General features: G+C 38.2%; 1 pseudogene; it reads right to left on the reverse strand.

The window, feature by feature from the left end:
* Nucleotides 1–408: 408 nt before the first annotated feature.
* LOC149188141 (AP2-like ethylene-responsive transcription factor AIL5) lies at nt 409–5,692 on the reverse strand (annotated as a pseudogene).
* Nucleotides 5,693–27,459: the final 21,767 nt, after the last annotated feature.

The following is a 27,459-nucleotide window of genomic DNA, read 5'->3' on the forward strand; positions in this document are numbered from 1 at the left end:
ATTCATACTCTCCAGGTTCTTCACATGATAAATATAATATTTATTAATTTAAGATTCAATTAACCTAACATGACTTTTGAAGGATGATAAGAGAATATTAGTATGTAGAGCTTTTATAAGTTTTGGGTAAGAAGGGTTTCAAAAGCTAGTTTATGTTGAACCTTGATAATTTTCTATGTTTTCTGATTAAAGTTATTATTCTATACTCTGCTCTATATTTCTAAATTCCACAAATGATGGGTAGAGAAACATAAAATGGCAACTTATTCATGAGTAGTAGATCCTCTTGATCAATCTCACTTGGTTGTTAGTCCCAGATTTATGCTTCGCTTTTAGTTCCTTTATCCTTGTAAACCTTCTAGTGATTTACTGCAGATCTTAATCTACCAAAACAAATTTGATAGACATTCAGAAACATGGGAAGCCTAAGCTTGTTACTCCATGGTAAATTGATGCTCCTCTAGAGAATCCGCTGCTTTTCCTATACAAATATCCAAGATTAAGGTGACTCAATATGCTATTTTTTTCAAATATACAACAAAATTGCAATACCTTAACTAGTAATAAAGCTATTATACCTTCTGAGAGATGTAACGTATTCCTGCCTTGTCATATGTTTCATTTCCTCTAGCTCTTTTTCATAATTTCTAATCTGTCAAAAGAACGTAAGCCTTTTATTTCAGGCTGGTATCCTAAAAAATATATTGCAAGGAACAAAGAATGTATGCATTGAGTTCTAAGTAAGGGACTAAGTCATTAAGAGGTTCTTTAGATTTATACAATTGCCATGTACAAGATGAAATGAAAAAAATATATTGATTCACACCGTAAAATTTGTGGTAGTTGTTGGACCCCAATATTTCAGAGCCGCAATATCATAAGCCCTAGCTGCCTTCTCTTCTTTGTCATATCCACCTGTAATATTTAAAATCATGTTCCCATCAGATAGCTGAAACTTACATTTTTTTTTTGCACTTTCATACAGAAAACTAACTTCTCTTGCACATCAGACAAGCACATATTCAGTCCACACTTGTCCACTCGCTTGGGATATCATATAAGACATGAATACTTTCAGCTAGAGAATAGAAATGGCATTGTTCTCGGCTGGTCTAACCAAAATGATCTAAACTGGAAGTAAGCCAGCGAAAATGATTGAATTTTATAAGGTACAATGCCAAATTCTAACACAAGTGAAAATATGTATTTAGTCAGAATCTAAAACAAGTTATCATTTAAAAGCACCGAATCTCGTAGATCTTGATGAGCATACAAGTATATCTTCTGTATAAGGAAATTAATCAAACTGATCTTTTAATAAACCATGAAAGTGCACTGCTCTTACCTAAATAGACTGAAGAATGTTCAAACCGATTAGCATTGTCCATGCACGTGACGCAGCCACACAAAAGCTTATTACTTAGTTTTGTATGATTTTGTATTCTTGGACATCATAAAATGCAAACTATAGCGAACTAAAATGCAGCGTAACACAAATAGCCATGAAACCAAAATGTGAGAAGATATTTTTAACATATTACAAAGCTCACCTTGTCTACCCTTACGAGTCTGTCCCTCTCTCCTGCAACTATTGTCCCACAGATGAGCCTCATACCTTCAAGTCCATCTATGTCTGCAGCATTACATATTTATCGACATTTACAACCGTTCTAATTGGAACTGCAATTGTCTTTAGCAGATAACTTGGCAGGGCTTAAAGACCACTAGAGTAAAGAGATTCTTTCCAAATTTGGGAAATCATCCTTGATAGATGAGAGTAAAATAAATCTTCGCTAGAAAGGAAACCTAAAAATTCCGAGGAGATAATAAATAAGATTTAATCAGATAGGAGAAAAACATTTCATTAAATCACTTAGCTAAAGAAATATACTAAGTATGGCTAGAATAAAGTGTCGCAAGAGAGACATACAACTTTTAAGAAAAAGGAAGAAACACCTTTTTCTGAAAAAAGAAAGAAAGATAAGCTAGGCGAGTGGGTTGACAGATGAAAAAAATATGGGATGCCACTAAGGAAAAATCTTCTAAGGAAGAAAATTTATAGAAATACTTTACTTTAGAATCAAGGGGAGAGGTTGTTGTTTCTTTGTATATTTCAAGGGGCAAGCATATATTAGCTCGGGGGGAACTAGAGGATTCTATTCATTGCTAGGAGGAACTTGTATTTCCCATGTGCATTTCCAGTTGTTACATGGTTAGAATTTCTAATTAGTGTTTTATTTAAAGGTTTTAGATATGAATATTCTGTTGAATTAAGTGAATGTATGAAATGGAATCAATATGATGAGAATAAACAAAATCATCAGAGGGCGATGAATTATGTTGATTGTTAATTCCAATGTATTTGTAATAAGCAATGATAAGTGTGATAAATTTTGTTCAATTATAATACTTATGTCTGTACTATAGACAATGATATTTGTGAGGAATTGTAGCATTATTCATCATATTTAAATCAAAAACCAATATGTTTTTTCATAATATGTTAGTGCTAAAAGGAGCATCTAGATGTAAATTCCTTGGCGTATTATCTAACTATATGTGTTATTTTTGGTTTGTAAACCTTACCTAACTCTTTGACTAGCGATAGTTAGAGCTAATACAATTATCGAAAGAAGAGGGTTATGAGGAGAGTAAATGGGTGTATCCATTAAGGATAGTGTGGTTATTAGTTGAGATAGAAGGCGTGGAATATTTAATTAGTTAAATTATTGTTCATATGGAGAAGCATTTTTACATCACCAAGGAGTGTGTAGAGGGGGGTTACAGCGTAAATACTAGCCAGTTGATTTCCTTAAATTACTATGTTTTGTACACCAACTAGTGTCTAATGAACTTGGTTACATCTTTAGAAGCCAAGATAAACATTTACAGTAAGATTTTCATAAACTTATTTAACACTAGCATTGGATAGGAGCAATGAATGAGGAACATTATGCATGTATATAATAAAAGAAAAGAAAACAGTTTGGATTTTCCTGAATACTCGGTGCCAAATCGAAGGAGATTAGAATTTGACTCATAGAACTATTATATAAAGCACCGAGAATCAAAATTACAACTGGAGTTGAAATTATGTCTATCAAGTAGAAATAATTTATCTAAGATCACTGTTTCACATTTCTGCAAAATATAATGGATATCTTATGAACTTGGAAGTCATGGGGTTTATATCAATCCTTCCTTTTTCATTCTAAAACATTTACGCAACAAGATCACCGTAATTAGGGAGAGACAATAGTTAACCATAAACAAATTCTGTTGGTTGGGATTGAAAGACCAATTTGAAACTCAAAATTATATAAGAAAGACATTTTTCTCTTAGCGAGTTTTAGAAACACACAGACACTTTTACATTAATAGTAAATGGAAAAACAAAATTCATCATTCAGAGGAATTCATGGTAATATAGAAAACACAAATCAAATTCATTATCTAATAATCATATACATTACTGGAAATTCAAATTTACATATGAAATTTGATAGAGGAAGAACTCATAATTCAAATCATGTACAAGAATACACACTAGCTATAATTGTCCCATACAACTAAATATCTCTACAAAAAAAACAATGAAGGCATTAATCCCTTTTGATAAATATATTTGTTAAGAAGACAATTAAGTACAAAGACTCATCGTCTTTTCGGAGCTAGCTGAATATATTGTTTTTAGAAAATAAATTAACGGCATAAAACCATTGTAAAGTTAAATCCTGTTCAAATTCCCTGGTAAGGGGAAACATTTGAACAGAGGGTCTTAACCCCCTAAATAAATACCAAATAAAAAAGGGAAAATATGATGCTCATGACTCAATCCAATATGAACGGGGTAACCAGAGCATGAAGAATGTCATGAAAACTAACCTGTTGAGTTGCAAGCACGAGTCAAAATTTTAGGAGATCCTTAGGCATGGAAGGCATAAATGGAATTGAGCTTCTACACATACCTGCAGGAAAGAACGCGAGGAAATAAATATGCCGAAAATGAAATGAAATCCATAACTTCATCGAACAAAGGACAATAGAGTAACAGAGGGTATTCTACCTATTAGTTAAATCCATCATTATCTCTCATGCTCTGTACCAAAAACAATAGAAAATTGTCAATAAGGAATTGTTACTGGTGTAACTCAAAAATAAAAGAGTATTGTTACTTCCATAACCAAAAATTTAACATTGAGTCCCACTTGAAGTGAGATAGACTAGGCACACTAAAGTTAGGGATCATTTGACTAAATATAGATAATGAAAATTCAATTTGATGTATAAACAAATACCCAATACTCTGGTAAAAATTCATTATACCAGTGTGAAAGAGGATGCCACCCTAATGTAGCATGAATTTTATCATCAACCCTTTTGAAATAACCATTATAGTACATCAAAACCTAAATCAAAGTCTGACACAGTGAGTAGTTATACCTAGAAATCACAAAGGAGCGAAAGCTAGTCTGAAATCCTAGAGATGAGCCGAATAGTTGGCAAAGTCAAGAAACCTAGAGTATACTAGAACTGGAACCCATAAAATGAAATGTGTAAGACATAGTGATGCATATATATACAGAAAGGAGTATGTAAGCATATACAAATCATAGGGTAAGTAAATAAAATAAGGAAATGGTCTTCTAGAAAAATAAAAAGTAGTGGAATCCTACTGAAAACATGTATAATGCTCCAGATACCCTCTTCTGAGAGCAAATATGCTCAATAAATAGGAAGAGATCTCGTATATAAGAAAAACATAAGCATAACTTAACACAAGCGCATTATTGGCAACAAGACTGCAATTTCATAACCAAAACCAAAAGTCTGAAAACGAGGATTCGAACACTGTGCCTTCGTTCCCTGTTCAGCAGGGGAAGGAGACGTGCCACCTCGATCTCTCGGACGAGCTATTCGGAGGTGTGAAGGAGGCCTATGGTGATGGAAGGGGCTTCTTGACAGGAGTTGCTGCTGCCCTGTTTTGGCCGCCTGGTTGTATGCTGCCCACGCCCGAACTGTGCTCCAAGTGGCATCCCCACCCGTCTCGTCGTAGCAGAGAATTAAACAAAATAAGAGTACTTTGTATTGTTTATATTCAACCCGGCATAGCCAAAATCAACTTAGACATTAAACGAAAACCCTGTTCATGAGTTCTGATCTAAGACAGAGAAAGGTCTTGGTCTGAATAAACAATTGTAATGTATTTATATATAAAACCATCGATGAAATGTTATACATATGAACTATAAGTAAAACCCTCTTGACCATACCGTAAAATGGTATCGCACTGTTGAATTAATTCAAACTATTTCCCCATTATTTACGAGTGTCGTAGCATATCTATCAGCGAAAGAAAGAACCCAAATATTTTCATCAAATAAATAAACCAACCCTCAGCTAAATAAGGTAGGCCACCTGAATAACATTCACCATATCAAGCCAGAAGAAAGACTAACCTGAAAAGGGAATTAACATCTGTGGTGAGAGAACGACCTTGTTCTGAACCCCCCTTCGAACATCTGCATATGGTAGCCAGAATATAATTATAGAAATTAGAATGCCAAGGTTCAAATCCTGAAATCATGAGTAACCGAGTAATTAACGAAGAAGTATTTCTGTGGAAAAGAGCTTACCTGAGACAGGGTATCCGAGAGATGGAAGATGGAGCATGCTTGTAAGAGCATAGCATTGTCGTCAGGTGTTCCTCGGGGTATGAATTTGCATAAATACACTCTCATATATGTGCCTATTACCCCTTCATCATCATAGGGTTCCAAAAGCATCTTGCTGGAGTGAAGATGTTGGCTATCAGTGATTTTTCCTGTGCAAGAGCTGAGCAAGTGAATCGGGAAAAACATATGTGAAATAACGAATGAATTAATGTACCAGTAGATATATTTACAACGCCCCTTGATATACTTGACAACGGGTGGAGATGGCTCCTTCAGACAAGCCATTCCATTCCGTATTCACCTTCCAAGTTGCCCGCTGTAGCAGAGCCAAGCCGCAAGCAGTTGTGTGACCGAATGACCTAGTCCTCAGCCAACCTACACATTAATCCACTAGATCAAACCTTAGGTTGGGTGCATCGTAGATATCATCTGATCCGACGATGCAGGCTAGGCCAGGTGTTGTCTAGAGCTTTCGATAGTCTCTTCACATTCATTACAGGACTCCCTTTGTGTCAGCGAGGAGCCTCATGATGCTCTCTGTAGTAATGGAGACTCATGCCACCAAGGATCAGTAAATGTGGTAGGGATGACTATGTAAATGGGTCTCCCAACCTTTTTCCGCCAACTAACCATAGTAACGTGGTAAAGTGCATAAATGAGATGGTAACAATAATTTTTTTTTGTATGGTTATTATAGTTAAGTGTAAAAGCGTGTTAGATAAGGCGGTGTGTAATTATTTTATTTCTAATATGGAATTGATGTTAACATGAAAAATAGACAGAGAGAAAGATTGAGAGAATTCTTATGGCATTATTAGTTGTTTTTGAATTTAATGTTTGGGTGATATTTGTAATTATTTCAATATTCAATAGGGATTTGATATCTAATATTTTAGAAAACATTAATAATAAAAATAATTAAATGTAGATATACAAGAAAAAAATAGGAAGAGGCCTATATAGCAATTTTAATGTGAACAACATGAATTATAAACAAAATATTTCAATGTTAAATACATATATGCTATACCAGATCAATCTTTATATATATACTAAGCACTGAGAGGTACACACTACCTAGATCAGTACAGTCATCTTTCAAAGGGAGTGAGGCTACCCTCTCGGGCTCAAGGATGTCATTTATTCCTAGCCTAAATAAAAATATCATCTTTCTTACAGTTTTGGAAGACCATGTTTATGATATGATATTTAGCAAAGGAAAAGAATTCCTAAGATACATAGCCATGGGACAAGCGAAGCAGATCATGGTTTGTGTGAAGAACCTGTATAAGATAGATGTGGAAGATTGTGCTTCATTAAGCTCTAATGGAGAGAAATTACAATGTTGTGATGTCAGTGAACTTTGGCACATAAGACTTGGCCATTCACATCATGGATCCTTGAAGATGTAGCAAATAACCACTGGCCTCCCTAAAGGATCACTTGAGCAACAAGATATATGAAAAGGAACTAACTTGGGGAAGTACATAAAATCCACATTCCATGATCGGGACAACAAAGCACATGTAGTCCTAGAAAGGATCCACACTGATGTATGTGGATCTTTCTCGATAGCATCCACTACCAAACACAAATACTTTTTCATTTTTTTGATGAATTCCCACATAAGTGTTGGATCTTCTTCATGCGGAAGAAAGATGAGACATTCTCCAATTTCGTATAATTGAAGGCACTGCTTGAGAAAGAAACTGACAAGAAGGTGAAGGCTCCCAAGAGTGATAATGAAGGTGAGTACGTGTCTAATGAATTTTAAAAATTTTGTGTGAAAGAAGGTATTCAACAAAAGTTGAAAACACCCCACAACCCATAGCAAAATGTGGTGGCTGGGAGAAATAACTATAGCATTGTGGGAGAAGCGAGGGTGATGTTCCATGACCCAATCCTACCTCTGCATTTGTAGTTTGATGAATGTAACACATAAATATATTTGTAGAACCAGAGTCCTTATCATATTCTTAGCATGATTGCACCGGAGGATGATTTCTCGGGGAGAAAGTCGACGTGTCGCACTTCAAGATTTTTGGAGCCTCCGTTTACTATCGTGTCTCCAAATAATCAAGGAAGAAGCTTGAGCCGGCCGCAAAATTGCAAGTAGTTCTGGGTTACAAAAAAACTTCCCACAACTAGCATGTGTGCTTGCCATCCCTCAAAATGACAATTCTGCAATGGGATGTAAATTTTGATGAGGAGAAAGCGATGTGGTGCTCTCTTGAGTAGGAGCTTCAGATCCCACCATAAGAGGAGCTTTTAGTTCCAAAGGAGGAGCCTTGAAAATTTTCGGAGCAGAAACTAATTGCAGAGAAAATAGTGGGGACATCCACTCAAGCAAAACCATCCAAAGAAGCTAGAAAAATAACCAAGGAAGTTGATAGACTTGTGTAGGATGCGAAGGAGAATGTTGGAGATCATTCAAATTTGTGTAGGCAAAGGAGGTCACCTAAGAGTTACACTGGTTACATGGCTCTAATGACTGAGCTTGTAGAGACTAAGCCATTCTTTTTATGGAATAAGTAGAGAAAAAAGTATGGGTTGATGCAATGGTGAAGGAATATGAATCCATTGTAAACAATAATGTTTGGGAAGTGGTCCCAAGACCGACATACAAATAAGTAGTGGGATTTAGGTGGATCTTCAACATGAAGCAGGCAATACACGGAAGCATAGAGAAGTATAAGGCCATATTTGTGGCCAAGAGGTACTCTCAAGTTGAGGGAATTCACTATGACGAGACCTTTCATCCTATAGCAAGGTACTCATTGATTATATCAGTTCTTGCCCTGGTTGTGTAGATGGGGTGGAAGATCCACCAGATAGATGTAAAAACAACATTCCTCAATTGGGTTATTGAGGAGGAGGTGTACGTCCAACAACCAGAAGGTTTTGAGGCATTTGATTAGGAGTCTAATGTGTGCAAACTTAAGCGTGCACTGTATGGTCTCAACCGACCACCATGTGCTTGGTAAACTAGGATCGATAACTATCTCATCGGTTTGGGCTTTACCAAAAGTGAATTGGATGCAAACCCCTATCACATTTTGGTAGAAGTAAATTGCTTATTATTTTCTTATATGTTTATTATTTTATTTTAACTAGTGATGACCAGCTGATCAGATCTTGCAAGAAGGACCTTCCAAGGGAATTTGAAATGAAGGACATGGGTCTCATGCACTACTTCCTTGGGTTGGAAGTATGGTAAGTTGATGGGGAATTGTTTGTATTTCAAGGAAAGTATGAAAATGAGATACTGTAAAGAATCTGCATGGAGAGTTGTAAACCCATGGAGACACCTATATCGACCAACTAGAGGAAGGAGGATGCCAGTTTGGGTGAAGAAGTGAATGATATAATTTATTGGTAGGTAGTGGGTTCACTCATGTATCTTATGAACCCACGACCAAATATGTGATATGCAGTCAATGAGCTGAGCCAAGCTATGGTTAGGCCAACTGGATTATTTTCAAAGGAAGCTAAGCATATTTTACGGTACCTCAGAGGCACTACCCATTTTGGACTATTGTAGAGATGGATAGAGGGAGTCAAGTTGTGTGGCTTCACAGATGCAGATTGGGTGTTGTAACACCCCCTCCTTGCAGGTCCACCCAAGAAAACAACCATCCGAGTACGCTTGTGATGAGAGAGGTTACTATAAGGGATTTAATATCCTTAGTGACCTTAAGGAAATGGAATCTATGGAACAAATCAAACGAACCCATCGACATCAACAACAACACATCCAGGAGACATTTCATCCATTTAGACATTCTACCCCTGGGTCCCACTGATGTTTTAAGCATTTTAACTCAAATTCAATCTCATGTTATAGGAAAGAAAACAACCAACAACCCAAAGTTGGTCTCATAGGCCTATGTGCTAGCGATTGTAGACTTTTCTTAGTAGACTTGTGCCAGCGACCCTGAGATTTGAGCCACTTTTCTAGTACCGAATCCTAGCCTCAACCCAAAACTTGCTACAACCTTCAGAATCCATCAAAGACATGATGACAAAATAAAAAAATAAAAAATCAACCTCAGGGCTATGCCTAAGCATCCCCAATTGGGACTGACATTCTGTTAAACAGTTGGCATCAATACAACCTACAGGTCTAGGATACAAGACAAAGCATAAATGACTGAAAAAACTTAGGGAACATAACAAGAAGGATCACCTCCTTCTCCATTGAAATATTATATCATCAATTAGGTCTTGCATCCATCCATTTAGCAATTATAAATAAATACATGAAATAACCAATAACATGAACCAATCATTTAACCATGCTTATAACCAACATAAAACCATATAAATATCATAGATATGAAAACCATGAAATCCACATATAAAATAGTGCAAAAGTAAGAGAAATTAGCTTTTATTACTCATAGGAAGACCTATGATCGAAGACGATGTATATTTGACACACTTCGATGCTATGATATATCACTATTACTGTCTATATTGGATAACATGTTATGGAATGTTTTTAAATTTATTGTCTTGATTATTGCAAATGTCTATTTAACATTCGAGAAGTAGCTGCATCTGCTAATGTATTTAAATATCTTGGATTTCTAATGGCATAAACCCTGTTAAGCTATAATAAAATGAGTTCAGAATCTAACCTAACAATCAAACTCCTGTTATGCCTTGATACCTGAAGAACAGATAAAAAAACTTAGTGCAAGGAGTCACAAATGTATCTTCTTTGGATACTCATACCTCCAAAGAATACCATCTCTATGATAAAGTGAATAAGAAGTTTATAATATCTAGAGATGTGATCTTTCTTGAGTCTTCCAAGATTGACAATGTTGTTGAGTGGCAGTGTAATCATTTGGATAGATTTGAACATGCAAAGTATTTTCAATAGTTTTATAGTGAGATTCTACATCTCCTTCTCTTAGCTCTATACTTTCTATGAAGAGCCTTGAATAAATCAGGTTGAAGGAAATTCCTTCCCCTGCTTTGTCAGGAAAGAGCTAAGAGACTACTGGCAGTAGGTAGCCAAATCTGACAAATAGTGAGGGTACATGTAAGATACAAAGCGAGGATTAATGCAAAGGAGTGTACTGACTATATACATATCATCAAACATATTTCATCCCACTTAGGATTCCTTGCATCATGCCTAGTTATTCATAAGATCATGTTGGTCACAACCTCCATAGCTTAAATAAACAAATGGTAATACTCTTCATCTTCTAAGTTATGTAATAAACAAGTGAAAGGGAGCAAGACATGAAGAGGAAACACATGGAATGACTTTCAGTTCTTTCAACCATGCATGTAATTGAAGACATAATGATTCGACAATGATAAGAAACATTTTAAGCTACACTAAGAGGTGTATTTCAAAAGATGTGCTTTTTTTTTCCATACCTAGCCTCTAAAGGGTTATGCATCAGATGGATTCTTCATGCGGTATGATATTCTCTCATACCTTTAGTTTCTCGGTCTTCTTATTTTTCTCCTTAGCTCCTTGAGATTCATATATCATGTCATCATTCTTCATGGCCCTTAAGAGACATAATTGTGTAGTTTCAGCGGGTAATGACTGTTGTGGGATGAGGCCCTGGGGGGACACATTTACATAGTTTTAGGATGCAAACCAAAAATATTTCATAGTTTTACACAGAAGTATACTGACTACATACATATCATCAAACATCTTTCATCCCACTTAGGATGCCTTGCATCGTGCCTGGTTAGTCATAAGATCATGTTGGTCACAACCTCAGTAGCTTAAATAAACAAGTGGTAATACTCTTCATCTTCTAAGCTATGTAATAAACAAGTGAAAGGGAGCAAGACACATAGATCAAACACATGGAATGACTTTCAGTTCTTGCAACCATGAATGTCATTGAAGACGGAATGATACGACAATGATAAGCAAACTTTTAAGCTACATTAAGAGGTGTATTTCAAAAGACGTGCTTTGTTTTCCATACCTAGCCTCCAAAGGGTTATGCATCAGATGGAGTCTTCATGCGGTCCTAATATTCTATCATACCTTGGGTTTCTTGGTCTGCTTATTTTTCTCCTCAGCTCCTTGAGAGTCATCTATCATGTCATCTTTCTTCGTGGCCCGTGAGAGACATAATTGTGTAGTTTCAATGGGCAGTGACTGTTGCAGGATGAGGCCTTGGGAGGACACATTTACACAGTTTTAGGATGTAAGGCACTACTTGGGATGAGGCCCTGGGAGGACACATCTATGCAATTTCAAGATGCAAGGCAGACTAGGTAGTCAAGGGACAAAACTGCACAGTTTCTGGAGACAGTGGGTTTCGGCTGAGGGAAGGACACTGGAGGAAACCACTGCGCATTTTTGAATGGTAAGGGAGGTTGGGATTTCTGCGCATTGCACGGTTCGAACAAGCAATGGAAAAGCTTTAGGGTTACATATGTGAAGTATGTAGTTCAGGAAAATTGGATGAGGCTAGGTTGCTAAGGAAACTCCGAAATTTAGCTAAGTGTGGGATCAGTGGAACTTATGTGAATAGTGATAAAACTTCACTACGATCACACACTTGAAAACTTATCGATACAACATAGACCATCCAGAATATATAACACATACTTCACTTAATGCAACAACCTTTGTGTCAACTTACGACAAGTGTGGCTTCGATTATAGACTTCGGGAGGATAAAGGCGACACTTGTGTAAGAGTGTGTGAAATGAGTGTTAAACATGTATCATTCTCATAAATATTTCCCCTTGAAGCAAAACAAACCTCCCTTTGCATGAAAAGCAATTACCCCCATGCCCAAAGATGACACATTCTATGTAAAGATAAAAGCATAAATGACTCTTAAGATCGAAAAGGGGAGCTTGAGATCATCAACTTACCAATAAGTGACTAAGGAACGATTGATCAAAATATCCATAGTAGGCTCTAAAATTTAAGTGCAGTCCAAAATTTTGGAGGGTGTTGCAGCCTCTACAACAGAGCCTTCACCTTCTTGCTAGCTTCATTTTCAACTAGTGTCTTGAATTCTACAAACTCAGAGAATGTATCATCTTTATTCCATGTGAAGAAGATCCAACACTTCCGTGAGAAGTCATCAATAAAAGTGACAAAATATTTGTGTCTGACAGTGTAGGTTGTCAAGATAGGTCCATAAACATCATAGTGGATCCTTTCTAGGACTGCATGTGCTTTGTTGTCCTAATCATGGAATGTGGATTTTATGTACTTTTGTAATGTACATCCTTTGAATATATCCTATTGCTTAAGTGATCCTTTAGAGAGGCGAGTGGTTATTTGTTCTATAATATTCGAGGTACCATGATACAAATGACCAAGTATTTTTTGCCAAAGTTCATTGACATCGCGACCTTCACTTTCTCCGCCTTAGTGTTACAGGGAAAAGTGTCTACACAGAACTTCTTATCCCACTAAGGTGTGATAGCTACCTTAGAAACAAACAAAGTAAAGATACTTTCGTTTTTCCTTTATGAAATACAGATGAGAGAAGAACAAAGAAGACCAACCTCTGTCTTGCGCTAATCTCCTAGTTCGATTCCTCTCTCTCTTGATAGTTTTTCGCCACTTGCTCCCTTGTACGCCCAGCTTCACAGAGTACCTGTAAGGTCACAGTAGCATAGCACTATACAAGAACATGGATCTATAATCATAAACAATCTAGGATCAGATGTAAATTGACCATACAAATGCATAAAACCTAAATGACACAAGAGTATGGAGGAAAACTTGAATTGCTTTAAACAAGAAAGAGCCAAGGGAGTTACAACTAGTTGTTCTGACCCAACATCATCCTCTCAGCAAGGAAGCCCCTCTTCACCTCATACAAAGCTTATATCACCCAACAATCTGATGTTGTCTCAAGAAACCAACAAAAATTCCTTACAATCTGCAAAATTCCAGCCTCCGGATCTCTGGGATGAGGGATCCATATATAGATATCTGTAAGGGAGATGAGTCAGCTTGTGATTTGATTAGTGTCTTCCCTCTGATAGTTCTTGCTTCCACTTGGAGATTGATGATCTCTTACTCATCCTTGGTCGAATTCAGAGAGGCAAGTGTCACAACAAAAGTTTCTGGAAGTTTCCATGCCTCTCCACCTCGCGGAATGACACTGCCATTTCTCACTTCTCGCCCATCGCATCCCATAGAAGGGTTTTTTGAAATGAAATGCACCCACACAGTGTATTTAGGTGAGATGCAACGCACTTTGCCTATGGAGCAGCTGAAATGATCCTGTTTTGACCAGTTCTGAGCAGTTTTTCATGGAGAACTTCTTGGAGAAGCTGTAATCAGTTGACCTTGTTCCTTTAGGGGTTAGAACAACACTTTTAGGGACTTAGGAGCCCTTGGTTTATGGACATTTCATGCTTGGGGTTGTAGTTCCCAAAAATTTCTATAACACTTAGTGCTTAATGTAGCACATTCTTCCACATCTAGCTTATACAGGTTCTTCACACGAACCCCGATTTGCTTCACCTGCCCCATGGCTTGTGTCTTTGGAATGCTTTTCCTTTTTTGAATATCACTTCACAACCATGGTAAACCAACCACTCAATGAATGCCAGTAGACAGACCCCTAATCCTTTACCTTTACCTTTTTTTACTATCGCCTCATATTGAAATTTTGAAGACAAAATATTACTTTTCTCTTAAAAATTTTTCTTAAATTCCCCCTCCGTGTAGTAGTGTCGAATGCAACAATAGACAAGTTGTCTCTAATCGTATCAGCATATATGAAAGGGACAGAAGAGGAATTGATGTCCAAGAAATCTTGTCAGTAAAACTTGTCGCATTCTTCTTAGTCGACTACCCCCACAAAACAAAGAGCCCAACAAATCGTTGTCTTTATATAAGATAACGTGAATGGTAAGTAAAATAACAACCTCAGTATAGGCTCAAGACAATAGTTGTCTACAAGCTGGCTGACCTAGGGTGCACTGTCACAATTAAATTTTCAGTTGTAATTAGATAATATCATCTTAAATTGATATATTTATGTCTTAATTGTTAATTGTATTAAACATAGGTTTTTTTTTCTAAGTAGTACTGATCTATTAATATAATACAAAAAAAGTTACAGAGAAATCTGATCTCAGAGATGTTAAGCATCAATCATCATCACAAAATGTAACTGTTGGTATTTGACTGCCCCAACAGAGGGGAAACCAGTCCAAGAAGCTTTAAAGACTGCCCTCGTTATGGGGGAAACCAACCATTGAACCAGAATAACTATTTGAAAGTAGACCTTGGTTTTCCAAAATGAACAAAGAGGAATGCAATCCTGAACCAAAAAGATAGGGACATAACCAAGTAACAGTATGCCATTTCCACCTAGCAGAGAGTTAACTAGAGAATTCAAGACACTTGGCATGAAGACAAAACACATCCAGACCACAAAACCACGAATCATAGAAACATATCCGCCTGGAAGCCGGACACCTTTGCAAGAGACCAAAAACCACAAAAAGTGAGATGAATCCACCTGGGAGCTGGATACATTTGCATGAGGCCACATGTTAGGCTGGTGGTTCCTCCAGAGTTGGCTCTTCCTCAATCCAACAAGCAAACTGATACCAATCGTCATCCTTTTTAGATGCGCCGCGACCTTGAACAGTTGGATAATCTACAGTGCCTTCAGCATCCATCTGTCGCTTACTAACATCCCCAGCTTTATCTTTGTCATGCAGAGCCTTACTGCCTTCACCTTATTGCTTGTTGTACATCCCATGACTACCTGTCTCTTCCATATTCTGCTTGTTCCCACAACTGGACAGAGTAGCTTGCGTCGCAGACTCTTCCTTGAAATAAATTGTGATGGTAGTAGTGATTGTAGGCATGTTTAGTGAACTGCAGAAACGAAATTGTGTGCTGTGAGGGCCAGAAAGAGGAGGGAGTGGGAGATCCACAGTGTGGACATCATTGTCCCTCCAACCTCTCCCACTTCTGGTATTCAAGTAGCTATGAGTGGGGTTAATGAGTGAGTTGGGCTATTCAGTAGGTGAGTCCGGGGAGTCAGAGGTGGAACTGGTAGAAGCTCGCAAGCAGTTAAAACCTCCACGCGAACCTCCATGCCTACTGCACATGCGGTGCCTGAGGCGAGTCATGGCTGAATTGATAGTAGAAGAATTGGAATGAAGGCAACGATGAGCAGTAGCAGGGGTGGGCAAACCACAATCAAGAAGACAATGACAGGAATGCGAAAAATGAAAACCATTACCAAAATATTGACAAGGGAGAATTAGGCAGCGACTGCCTGTAACAGTTCTAAAACACGATTCAAGAGCTTGCAGAGGACAAACTCCATGGACCAGGGGAGGAGTAACAAAAGGGTTTGCAGGGGTCTTGGTGTTGAAGGAGGTGAGCTCATCATAGCTTTCAGAGTCAATAAATGTCACTTGCAAGGTGTTTTTAATCCATCCGCAGTGAGCTCTTAGGACGAAGCACTTAGCCAGATGGCTTCCCAACCCGCCGGCGATCCGTCTTGGCATTTAAATGCCATTGTTGACACCCGCATCCGGGTGCATTTCCTCTGCATTTTCCCTTTCCTTTTGCACTAGATCATTGAAATCCTATAATTGATGAGTATTGGCTATAGTGCTAAGAGCTCCTACATGTAGAGTCTTACCACTTTCAATGCCAATGTTTGCTAGGAGGTCTACTACTTTGTTACCATTCCGACAAGTGTGCCTGATGGTAACTGCTCTATGAATGAGTAGCCACTGTTCAATCTGTTCCAGCCTTTAGACCAATCTCCAACTTCTACCCACTTTATGTGCTAGAGTTCCCTATAAGATCTGGTTGATCATGTTAATTAAGATTTGAGAGTCCCCTTCAATTATGAGTGGGAAGAATCTATTGCTCTGAGCCAAGAGAGGTCCTTACCAAATTCCTTCTAACTCGGCTGAGTTGTTTGTATCCCAACCTATTTATCCCATGAATGTTTGGAGAACATTTCCCTTGTGATTTATAAATATTCCCCCAAATCCTGCTTTGCCTGGATTTCCCTTTGATGCTCCATCAAAGTTGAGCAGTACCATGTGTGGTGGGGGTGGAGTCCATTTGTCAGGTTTATCTCCAGAGGGAGGGATTTTCCTTAGGTGTACCTGCTCATGGTTCCACTGAAGGTTTCAGTTCAGCCATATATTTTGTTCCCGTGGTGTGGATGAGAAATCATCATCAAGCCATGTTTGGAGCATCAAGGTTTCTCGTATGTTTTGACATATATTGATCCATAGAACTTCTGTGGGAGAGGAATGTTCTTTGAAGATGCGGCTATTTCTCTCTTTCTATATTGTCCACATGAGGAAACCTGGTATTAGCTTCCATAAGGCATTTAATATTTTGCTTTTATAAGGGTGAGGTGCCCAAGAACGAATAGTGCTGGCTGAATTCTCCTTATTTCGTCCATCTCTTTGACATCTGAAGCTAACCTTTTCCCAAAGTTAGGTTGCTAATAGACATGAGTTTAGGAGATGTTCCTTAGTTTCTTCTGCCTGTTTACAATTTGGGCAGATGGAATGTCCGTGAAAACTCTGTTTCCTTAGATTATCCCAAGTAAGGATTCTATTTTGGCACAACAACCAGAGAAAGGTGGAGATTTTTGGCCAAATTGGTGGTTCCAAAACTTTGTTCCAGAGGCTATCCTTGACAGTATGGTCCCTTAGTATTATATGATATGCTTCTCGGGAAGTGACAGTACCTCTCGTTTCATAACCCCATATGATGATGTATTTCTTATCTAATTGGAGAATTTTCCTGTTTGAGAGTTCCGTATCCAGCCCATCTTTGATGGATTGCGTGGATTGCCCAAGAATGAGGTTCGAGCATAACCATTGCCTATAACCTTGGTTGTGAACTTCCTCCCAAAGTTGATTTACTTTGATCGTCGGTTGCTCTACCCAATCCTGAAGTTGGTGGGGCGTGAGTAGGTCCTTCAATTTTGGTATTTGCTGCCAGCAGTCCTCCCAAAACCTCGCATTATCTCCATTCCTAATTTCCTAAAAACTGTGTTGTTGGATTAGATCTTTATGTTGTTTGGCAGCATTCCAAATTAGAGAGCCTGTGCCAACTTCTTTGAGCCAAAATAAATCATCCACTGGTCTATTATGAGCATACTTAGTTGTCCAGAGGATAGCCCAAGGAGTATATGGGTTCGAGAACCATCTCCACCAGATGCGCGCTCCCATGACCTCGTTTCTGTGCTGAGGATCCCGTAATCCAGTTCCTCCCGAGGATTTTAGGTGAAAAACTGTTTCCCACTTTACCAAAGCCCATTTTCTTTTTTGTTTCGTATTCCCCCATAAAAAATCCCGTTGAAGATTTTTGATTGCTTTAAGAACCCATTTGGGTGCTTCCAGGACCGTGAAGAGGTAGAGTGGCATAGATTGTAGCACTGCCTTGATTAGAACTAGGCGACTCACCATATTGAGAGCTCTGAAGGTCCATGAAGAGATACGAGCTTCCAATTTTTCTAGGAGAATTTTCTAGGATGAGTGCTTTAAGGCAGAGGCTGTCATTGGAGCTCCCAGGTATTTGGAGGGCAGAGATGCAATCAAGAAGCACATAATTCTAGCGATGGAGGCTTGAGTGATGGGAGGTGTGTGAAAGACAAAGACTTGCGATTTTGATTTGTTAATGCAGGCGCCAAAGGCATCTGAAAAGTCAGATAAAATTGATTTTAGCTTACGGGCTTCCTGGATTGAACGATGACCAAATAACATATTGTCATCCACAAATTGCTGGTGGGTGAAAGTAGGGGTATTATGGAAAGAAAGGCCACGTAATTTTTGGTTTTGAAGGGCATCTTTGATATAACGTCCAATACCTTCCGCCATAATAACAAATAGAAAGGGTGAGAGAGGGTCCCCTTGTCGGATACCTCTGGACGGGTGGAAGGGGGTGGAGGGGGTCTCGTTGACAAGAATTGAGAAAAGGGTAGAAGTGATGAGACTCATAATCCATCTTACCCAAGGGCGGGTAAAGCCAAAGGCTAGCAATATTTTTTGAATATATTTCCGGCTTAAAGTATCGAAAGCTTTTGAGAGGTTGATTTTTAGGAGCATACCTGCCTTTTTGGTTTGCTTTAGGGAGTGAATGATTTCATGAGTGAGAATTATGCCATCGGTGATCTACCTTCCTTCCATGTAACTTGATTGCTCCAGTGATATAAGAAGAGGAAGCAGGGACTTGAGGCATGTGGCGATCACTTTGGAGACAATTTTATACAATACATTGCATAGTGTAATAGGTCAGAATTTGTCCGGAGTCTGGCTGTTCTCCTCCTTAGGGATGAGGGCGATGAAGGTGGCATTCAAGGATGGAAGCATCCATTTGTTAACTCTGGACTCCTCGACTACTTGCCAGAATTCCTCCTTGATTAGATCCCAGAAATTGTGAAAGAAGTCCGAAGTGAAGCCGTCTGGTCCAGGTGCTTTCCCAACTTTGAGCTGACGCATAGTTGTCTCCACTTCCTATAAAGAAATAGACCTGAGGAGTATTTGATTGTGTTCCTCAGTTACGATCTTAGGAATAATCTTGATGATCTTCTCTATAGCTGGCAGCCGATCAGTCTCCGTTTCCTAATGCACCCTCCGAAAGTGGGTGAGGAGTTCCTGTTCTATATCTTCATGCTTCTATAGATGTTCTCCTTGTCGATTTTAGAGGAGAGTAATGCAGTTGTGCATTCTCCATTGGATAGTGGTATGGTGGAAGAACTTTGTATTGCGTTCGCCCTCTTTAAGCCATCGGATCCTCGATTTTTGTCTCCAAAGAATCTCTGCTTGTCTTGCTCTTTCTGAGATATGCGTTTGTAGTTGACGTTCCTGTTCTGCTATGGTTTTGGATTTGCCTTCAGCTATGATTCTCTGCTGTAATTTTTGCATTTCTTGTTCAAGAGTGTTTTGTGCCTGAAATATATTGCCGAAGGTAAAGCAATTCCACTGTTTTATTTTTTCCTTGATATGTTTTAGCTTTTGTTGGAGCTTGTACATTTTTGTGCCTTCTAGTGGTGTGAAATTTCTCCATGTCTCTGTTATCAGGTTATGAAAATCGGGGTGATTCAACCAAAAGGCTTCAAAGCAAAAGGGCCTGCGAACATTGTCTCCCAGTCTTTGCTAGTGAAGCCTAATAGGCTAATGGTCCGAGTTAGAGAGTGGCAATATAGAGGCCAAGAGATCCCCGCCAAGATGTATTGAATTATCAGAGATCAGGAATCTGTCTAACCGAGATGCAATTTGGTGGGCATCTGCATGCTTGTTTTTCCAAGTATAAACGCCATTGTTGAATTCCATATCTATAAGCCTATTGTTATGAATGTAGTTTTTGAAGTGCGTGCTTTCACAGTCCAGCTTGATCCATCCTCCTCTTTTCTCCTCCAATCTTGTAATCATGTTGAAGTCCCCTCCTGTGATCCAAAGTGGGTGGGATCTTTCTGAGTTGATTTGAGTTAGGGTGTTCAATGTGTCTACTTTGTTTGTTTCCTCCTCGGGGAAGTAGACATTAGTTAAGTGTCCATGAACATTTGTCCCTGTTAAATGAAACTTGGCCTGAATAAAGTGCTTACTGGCATGTATGTTGGTAAGTGTTATAGCTCTATCATCCCAAACAATGGCTAGCCCTCCTGAGGCTCCCATGGCTTCCACCGCCACTTCTTTGCTTCTTGGCCATGCTTTGGCAAGGATTTGATCCAACGTTGTGGAATTACACTTGGTCTCCTACAAGAAGAGAATTTGAGGCTTTTCCTGTTGTAGCATGTTCCCTATTAATTGTCCCTTCCCCAGGCTGTTGAGCCCTCTGATGTTCCATGAGATGAGCTTCATGATTCACGATTGGGAAGGGGATTATAGTATTCGGTGAGCTTGGAGTATCTTCCATATTCCACCAGCATCTCCCCTATGCGGATGGTTCTCTGAATATCGGTTTTCCATCCTCGTTTCTTGTGGTCTTTGAAGATATTTCTTCCATCCAACTGACTACCAATTTGGATGCCTAATGATCTTTGCTTCTGTGCTCTTGAAAGAATTACTTCTAAGTTTTGTAGTGGTCGCTCAGGAATTTTGTCATATTCCTTTTTCTTACAAGCCTGTTCAAGTCCTAGTATATCTAGATCTTTGATGTATAAGCTCTCTGGTTCCTCTTCCATGTGATGTACTATTTCCTGCTCTGCCTCTGTATCATCTACAATCATGAGCTACATCTGAGTGCTATCTACCTCCATACCTTGAGCAGTCGTTTTCTGCATGTTACTAGGAGAGGGCGTTTTGGTGTCCGCGGGTTTCTTAGAAGTGAGGGCTTTCTTTGAGCTTGATGGAGCAGAATGGGCGGAAGTCTTAGGAATGGCTTCAGGTTGTTTCTAATGATCTAAAATATGAACCTCCGACTAGAGCAGGATTTCAAAGCTGTTGCTTGTTGAAGGCAAGGAGGTGCTGGTGACAGGTTTTTTGACTGAGGTAGAGGGATTTTTATGGGTCTTTTTGCGATTTGGACCTTTTGTGAACCCATCCGAGTTAGATTTGTCCATTGAAGGGGTGGTCGTGGATTTCATATTGGAGGGACAGTCTCGGAATAAATTACCCAGGGCGTGGCATTTTCGACAGTGGAATGGTACATGCTCGTAATCTATTGTTTGTAACCATTCATAATCATCATGGTAGAGGCTTACCACATCCGGGAGAGCTTTTCTGAGGTGCATGTATACACAAATCTGCGCATAGGAGGTGTATCGCTTCAGCTTTGTCTCCTCTGCCACTTTGATGAATTCGCCTAAACCATTCCCAATGTCTTGCAAAGAGTCTTCGTCCTAATACTCCAAAAGGAGAGAATAAAGGCGCAACCACACCGGGGCCCAGCTCAGATCTTCTTTGTCTGGGTTAAAGCGCTCGATCCATCCTCTTAGGTATAGCCCTACTGCGTTGAAGAAATATGGTCCTCCATCCAATATCCTATTTTGGTCCTCCAGACAATTGAAAATGGCAGTAAAGAAGCCCTTAGGCCCTAACTGCAATGTTATGTGCCCTTTTGGCTTCCATTTGGCTGTGATCCAGTCATGTAAAGCTTTCTCCGTTGGCCAAAGGTCTATGAACTTTCCTATCAAAGCATGATCCCTCATAAACTAGATCTGAGTGTTGATGCGCTGACTTGGGAGCTCAATTTTGGGTCTGTCAACTGCTACCGGCTTACAGGTGTTTGACGTCACTCGTGGTTCTTCTTTTTTGTTGTTATTCGTTGGCATATTTTCATTATCTATTGTTGTATCTTCTGGATGGTCCATCCTGACATTTTCAGTCTGTCGTAGGCCGTTTTCCGTATCAGCAGGGGGAGGCATCATGTCCTCCCCCTGAGGGGGTTCCATTGCCCGATAGTTGTTCCTTATTGTGCTGTAGCTATCTTATGGCTGAAGGTTAATGGCAGAATGATGCAGTCTGTGAAGGTCTGCCAGTTGCAGAGCAACGTCAAACCCTAAGCGCTCCATTCTCCATTTTCATTCGAAGTGAAATATCGTATTAAACATAGGTTTGATCTAAAGTGGTCATTGTATTAAATATAAAGTTTTGTCTTAAAATATTTTTGTCTCAAAATGATTTTGTCTTAAATATAAAGTTTTGTCTTAAACTAATTTTGTCATAAATTGTTTTTGTCTTGAAATAATTTTGTCTTAAATTGTTTTTGTCTTAAAATAATTTCGTCTTAAACTATTTTTGTCTTAAATATAAAGTTTTGTCTTTAAATTTTTGTCTCAAACTAATTTTGTCTTAAATATAAAGTTTTGTCTCAAAATATTTTCGTCTTAAATTATTTTTGTCTTAAATATAAAGTTTTGTCTTAAAATATTTTTGTCTCAAACTACTTTTGTCTTAAAATATTTTTGTCTTAAACTATTTTTGTCTTAAACATAAAGTTTTGTCTTAAAATATTTTTGTCTCAACCTATTTTTGTCTTAAATTTTATATTTGAGACAAATCAATTGATATTAATTTTTAATATAAAATAACTAAAATAAAAAATGATTTTTTGAGACGAAAGATTTCTTTTGTCTCAAAATTGCCCTTGGTGTAGTAGTGGTGAAAATGTTTTCCATGGTTCATTATTACAACCTATGGAACGCCAAACCATGTAATGACATGGTTGAATAAAAAGAGAACAATTGTTTCACTAGTATTATTGTATGTAAGCATTGCCTCGACCCACTTTGTAAAATAGTCAATCACTATGATTATATATCCATTCCCCTTAGCTGAGTGAGGGTTACATGTCATGAAGTCAATGCCACAAAAGGACCAATGAAGATAACAAGATGCAAAGGAGCGGGCAGAGCATGGGTCTTACAATCGTATATCTGGCATGCATGCACTTTTGGATGGTGAGGATGTAGTCACAAAATATGGTGGGCCAAAAGTAACTAGCACGTAAGATCTTGTATGTGGTGGCATAACCAAACAAATGTCTTCCACACACCCATGAATGACATTCATTTAATACTCTCTCGACCTCCTCATGAGTGAGGCACCTTCGAAAAACCATATCGATACCGCGACGATAAAGGGTGTCACCGATTATAATGTAATGTTTTGATTGATATCGGATACTTCACTGGTTAGAGAGAGAGGTATCAGACTAGAAAGTATGGGTCTGGAGATATACGATAATGTTTCCATACCATGGGTTAGATGACAAGATCAAGAACAGTGAATCGTTTTGAATAGAATCACTAGACGTTGTTTCAGTTTCAGTAGTGAGAAGGTCGCAAATTAGCTTAGCAAAAGCTGAGGATTTCTTCGACTTGGATTTGATGAATTCCAAATCAAAATCTTATAGTACGACAATCCAAAAATTGTCACGATAAGATGTACGTCATGGGGTTGCAATCAAAAACAACCATAGTCTTGCAGATCAATATGTAATTGTGAAATCTCTGGACAACTTGGATAGCTTGCAAAGCCAACTTTTCGACATGAGTGTACTTGACTTCAATGTCATTAAGATTCTGACTGAAGTAATAAACAGGATGTTCAGTTCCTACAACATCCTCTTGAACTAGTACCGTGTAAATGGTAGTAACTGCAATAGTGATGTACAGGAAATAATTGCATTGGTAATCTGGGAGATATAACAAGTATGCCTGAATTAATACATCTTTTAAGGCATCAAATTCCTTATGAGCAACATCGTCCCAATGTAAGGGAACCCATTTCTTTAACAAATGAGTAAATCATTTGGTTAGTTAAACATAGTTGGGAATGAACCTCCGCAGAAAGTTAACCTCCCTTGGAGTCGTTGAAGCTGAAGGAGGGAAGAAGGAGGAGGCAAACCAATGATCACCTATACTTTCAATGGGTCAATACGAATTCCATGTTTCGATACCATGAAATCAAGAAGTCAATCATAACTTACAAAGAACACACACCTATGTGGATTGAGTTGAATGCTATAATGCCTACATTGTAAAAATATGGCCCTAAGATGCATCAGGTTATCAAATCGATGTTTCAAATGAGTAGGAAAATCGTCCAAATAGGGTTGCACAATATGTTTGATTTCATGGAAGGCATAATTCATTTCCCGTTGAAACATAGCCCCAACATTCTTCAATCCAAAAGGGAGTTTTCGATATGCAAACATGCCCCAGGGGAAAATGAATGCAATTTTATGTTGTTCCACCAAGAGAATGTTGATATGATTATAACTGGAAAATCCCTCCATAAATGAAAATATCTCACAACCTAGTCGATGAACAGGGTTGGATAATTGTCCTTCAAACAAGCATGATTGATGTCTCAATAATCAACACACACACATAATTTTTTCCTTTTTTCTTCATGACAAGAATAATGTCAGACACCCAATCAGTTAAATGTATAAGATAGATGAAACCAACGCGTAGAATTTTTTCAACTTTGGCTTTAATAGTGGAAGCTTTCTTGGGATGGACTAGACTGAGGCGCTGTCGAATTGGTTTAACATCAGGATACGTCTTAATTTCATGCACAATGATGTTCAGATCAATACTTGACATTTCTTTATAAGACCAGGAGAAAACATCTCTAAACTCCTATAATAGAGCTTTATAAGTCTTGAACTCATCGAGAGAGCAAGTCACACCGATATGTAGATTTTCGATAATGTCGAGTTTAATTGAAATGTCGAGAGGGATAGTCTCTTTAATATTAGACAAATGCATCTTAGAATCAACATCATAGATGGATGCGAAGTTCATAGACAAATAAACAATATTGGGCTGATAAAGTTCACTAAGATTATCCTCGCAGGAATCTGGAAAGGACGAACGATGATGATGGTCGTCCCATGGCACATCATTCGAGATCACAATCTCTATCATGCTCTCATCAGTACCAAATGTATTTGACAAAGGATCAGAGGTTGTACCATAATCTAAGGAATGATCAACCCAATTGATCGAAGAGGAAGGATCAGAATAAGTTGCACTAGCCAAATAGATGACTTTGTACTTAAGCTCAATGGGGTTGAGTGGCATACAGTCACCAAACTTGTCTATATTATATTTATCTGCCACTACCCGTAGATCAATTGGAGTAGTATAAGAAGATATCATATTAATATAGGAAACCAAAGTATATTTTTCTGGAAGTGAAGGAGGAGGAAGTGAAAAGGTTCCCATGAGAGATGAATCCTTAAGCAGTCCAACCTCGACATGTTGATACAGGTGAGGGGTTTCTCCCATGAGAGGGATGCTTCTAGTAACTGAAGAATTGGTAGCAAATAAAGCGAGCTGATCAATGGACACTATACCTCCTTTATGAGGAAAATCAGTCATTCTAAAATATGTCAAAACAATTACAGCCATGGCATAAACCAACGTACAACCCAGTAAAAGATTATTATCTAGTGGTTTGTTGATAACTTCAACTTCTACTGATACAGTATGTCGGATAATTCTACTTATAGGGAATTCAAACTTCCACGTGATTTATGGGTTTTTCCATCAAAATCCTTCAGAGTGGTCAGTGGCTGACTTAATTGGGGAGAACCAATAGCCTTCCAGTAATACATGGACATAATACAGGTTGAAGATTCCTCATCTACAATGGAACAATGGACATTCTTACCACAAACAACAACCTGGATAATGAAATCTATTTTAGTCAGAAGTTGAGGTGTCATTACAAAAAAAAGGTCATTGGTGAGGGTCATGCCTATGGAGGACCTTTAAGGTTCGTCACCAATGTTGCATATGGTGATGATCCTTAAAAAAAATCATTGTAAGTGCATATAGTGACGGTCCTTTAATATTTGTCACCAAATCCATTTTCAATGACACTTTTGGTGAGGGTTGTTAAAGGCCCATCACTATTTCCCTCTTTGGTGAAACTTCTAGTGACGATATTTTATTGGCCCCCACCAATGCTCTTTTCAGTTGCTTTTGGTGACAGTAAAAAAATGTTCGCCATCATTAATAATTCTAATGAGTTTTTGATGATGCTATGTGATTGTTGCTATATTTTTGTCAAAATATAATAATTTAAGACCATTGTTATGGAACCTTTTTTATTATGTTTCCAGAGCCATAGTGGTTAGATTCAATCAATTTGTTAAGGAGTAATTAGTGTGAATGATTTCCCTCAAGTACTAAGAATATAATTTTCCTATGATTCAACACATGATTCATCTCTATTAGGTTTATTATCTAGCAAATTATTTTTAAACGAAGTTACACTAGTGTGTGTAGGAACCATATTATTTAATACATAATCAAGCTCAGTCAATTCTATTAATGAGAGATACCTAACACTCCTCAGCGCTCCTATGGCACACCTTGACATGATTTGGCACATACTAACATTCCTTGGCACCTCACATGTCTTGTAACATCTTTGTTTTAACACGCCACCCCACATTTACCCACTTTTACAAGCTCTCCAGGATAAACATGAGCTAAGAGTTAATATGACATGACGCAACAACCAAGTTTCCAATTATGGAAGTGGGGTCTGCTAACCAGAAACTTATTGCAACCTCACATGGATACCAAATCACCCAAATGTCATATGACAACCCTTGGTGATCTTCCCTTGAGTTGAAACTTTCCATTTTCCCGACTCCACAGCCCAACCACAGCTAGTTCATGAAGCCAGAAGGCTCCAACCACATGCATAAGAATTCCTCCATGCAACTATAATCAATATTTATTATTTAAGAGTCTGCATTCATAATACCTATTCCATATTTCCAAGGCTAGCTATAGACCAACTACCCAAAATTGTCCAGAATGCAATCTATGATCATGATAAGTCTGTATAATAAATATTAAGGCTAAGATCTTGTCCAAACTTTCCAAACACATGATAAACATTTCATCAAACACATGGTAAAGATAGTAACTATAGGTCATGAATGCATACCTGTTCAATGTTTCTTTAGCTTCATTAGAGAATCATCAAGAAGGCTCAATGCCCTCTCAATATAGTTGCATCAAACACTAGTTAACCCATGCATTCACATAACCATTCAATAATTTATTGAGACATAAGAAAGATCCATAATAAGAGCACATTATACAACAAGTATATGCCATGCTTATAACCAACATTTAACAAGAATGAATGCAAGACAAAATAGTCAAAGAATCAACACAATAACCAATACATGTGCCCATTGATCTCAATAAGAAATAAAACATGAAAACATATGCATAAAGCCAACTAAGTTAGGGACTTCCATGTACCACCCGACCATAGATTGGGTTGAACCAAATATTTCTTTTAGCCAATCACCCCCATGCCATATTCCAAGCATGAA

The sequence above is a fragment of the Pinus tabuliformis genome, chromosome 3_1, assembly GCF_031772625.1.
Source record: "Pinus tabuliformis cultivar Carrire ecotype Pingquan chromosome 3_1, CPIR1, whole genome shotgun sequence".
Classification (NCBI taxonomy): Eukaryota; Viridiplantae; Streptophyta; class Pinopsida; order Pinales; family Pinaceae; genus Pinus; species Pinus tabuliformis.